At 34.3% G+C, this 2,545-nt stretch overlaps 1 long non-coding RNA gene across 1 annotated transcript; it reads right to left on the bottom strand.

The window, feature by feature from the left end:
• Positions 1-827: 827 nt before the first annotated feature.
• On the bottom strand, positions 828-1,432 carry LOC136416942 (uncharacterized). Its single transcript, XR_010752747.1, has 2 exons — positions 1,001-1,432; positions 828-952 (listed from the first exon to the last, which is right to left on the bottom strand). It is a non-coding gene; the product is annotated as an uncharacterized lncRNA (long non-coding RNA).
• Positions 1,433-2,545: the final 1,113 nt, after the last annotated feature.

Raw genomic sequence — 2,545 nt, 5'->3', positions numbered from 1 at the left:
GACATGATTGGCCGCAGACTGTTGAATTTACAGCACCCTCCACAGACTTTAGCAGCCCTTACTCATAAAGTTCAGATTGCCTGGAATGAGATACCTCAAGGAGACATTGACAATCTTATTAGATCCGAGCCCAGGCGTATCAAAAGAGTGTATAAGGAACCGTGGATGCTCAACACACTATTGAAAAAAAAAATGAAGTTCTTCCTCTGATCTTGCTGAAAATGTAATCATTGAATAAGTATGTGGTACTGAACACGTACAAAAAAAATTATCAAAATAAAATTATCTTTAATGGGTGTTTACCTTTCTTTGTCACGCAATATATAATCTGCTGCTTCCTCCAACGTCAAAAATTTCTTTGTGCTCATGACTAGGTTTTCCCGGAAACACGATTTAACACGTCTAGTCCCAGCGATCTATTTTTAGATCGCTAGCTTTTCGATAGAATTCCACAATTAGAAAAAAATATGGTAACAGTACCGTAAACGGTTTTCGCTCCGATCGTTCTGATTTTTTAATATGTTATTCTAAAGGTCATTTTGAACAACTTTTCTAAAGGGACAAGGGCGCGCAAATGCCTCTTTCACTTTTTTTTAGGTTGAACATTTTTCCAAATCCAACTGTCTTACGAGATCGTGGAGCGAATAGGGGTGCTGGGTGGGGTAAACTGCTTCACTATGGGTATGTAATATTTTGTTGCTTTAAAGATCTGAAACGTTGTTGATAATTACCTCACTCAGCACTCCAATTCACTCCATGAATCCCGAAAGACACTTCACTTAATCGACTAAAATACTAGCGTGGCCCCTGCGCAAAATAGATACATAAAAATTTTACAATTTTATTTTAATTGCAATCGCAATTGAAAAAAATATAAATTCTGATCAAAATAAGTAAATGAAAAACATATTGCTTGATAAGAATTGAAACTAAATGAAATAAATTTCCTTTACTGAGGTGATCCGAACTAACCTGAACTAAATGAAATAAATTTCCTTACTGAGGTGGATGTAACTTTGCAATTTCAATAGAGAAATAATGAATGTCGCTTAATAAAGGAAATGACCGTTTAAACAAAAATTCTGCTAGATATCCAACAAAATGGGGCTCTTTTCTTCCATATCTGGGAATTCCACCACGGACATCTCTCCATATACGCTCTATATTCTGAGTGTGAATTTGCGGATCATTAGGATCAACATACTGAAGGGAGTGATTAATTTGCAAGTGCTGATATTCTTGATTTTTTAAAACATCATATGCTCTCCAACAATCCGATACAATAGTGGTTCCAGGATGTATCCATTCTTTAATAATTTGGAGCAAAGTTTGTGAGGTCCTATTTTCAACTGGAACTAGAAAAACTCTCTTAGTATCTCTCTCGAACCCACCAAAGATCCATTTTCCTTGAATCCTACGTCCTCTATTGAATTTTCGCTTCCCAAACTTTGCTTCATCTATTTCCACAATTTTTCCAACTCCACCAATTTTTTCTGAATTTTTAAGTACCCACTGAATACACACTTCTCTGCAATATGATGACCACTTTACAACAGTATTGGAGTTGCATTTAAGCTCTTTCATTATAAATCGTTGTCGAGGAAATCCTAATCGTAACCACAAAACAGTGAAATACACTATATTCTCCAATGATAATTTCGACATTTGAAACCACGTTCCTCTTTTTGCATTTTTTTTTTGAAGGCACACTTCTTAACTTTTTTACTTTTCTTGTATTTTCGGCCACAAGTAAACAATAAACTATTTATGTTAATTTCTAATCGATTTTTACAAGTTTTGCAATAGCTATATTTCACTAACAGTCCATGATTTATTAAAAAATCCACGAATTGCCTTCTATCACTTAACATTACGATAAAATCTTTTAACGATAATTCACAACCGTTACAAACCATCTTTCCCTTCAAATTAGTCCAAAATATCAAAACAAAACGTTTTTATGTGAGACGTGAATGCTGGGAGAATCAAGCAATGTTGTCGAATTGATAAATTCAAAATGATTATTTGGATGAAAAATGGAAATGTGTTACCTTACCTTATCTTACCTTACATTACCCCACCCAGCACCCCTATTCGCTCCACGGTCCCGTAAGACAGTTGGATTTGGAAAAATGTTCAATCTAAAAAAAAGTGTGAAAGAGTCATTTGCGCGCCCTTGTCCCTTTAGAAAAGTTGTTCAAAATGACCTTTAGAATAACATATTAAAAAATCAGACCGATCGGAGCGAAAACCGTTTACGTTATAATTACCAAAAATATATAATTCGTCACTAGTACTTACATGGTATATTAGTATGTATATCGCACACAACTGATAAATTTTAAAGCACTATCAAAGATTTTAGAATTTTACGTAAAAATAAAATTTCGAATGGACACGATACAATAATCTATCTTCGAATTTCAGTAAATACTCAACTGAAGACCATCGTACGAATGCACTTCTCGCTGCATACTTAAACACCTGCATAAGCAAACCCTATATCCCAATAAAAATTGTTGTCATAAAGGTTGTTTATTTTCTG

This window comes from Euwallacea similis, chromosome 25, assembly GCF_039881205.1.
Source record: "Euwallacea similis isolate ESF13 chromosome 25, ESF131.1, whole genome shotgun sequence".
NCBI classification, from domain to species: domain Eukaryota; kingdom Metazoa; phylum Arthropoda; class Insecta; order Coleoptera; family Curculionidae; genus Euwallacea; species Euwallacea similis.
The sequence above is the reverse complement of the archived record's forward strand: the minus strand, read 5'-3'. Positions and strand labels throughout refer to the sequence as shown.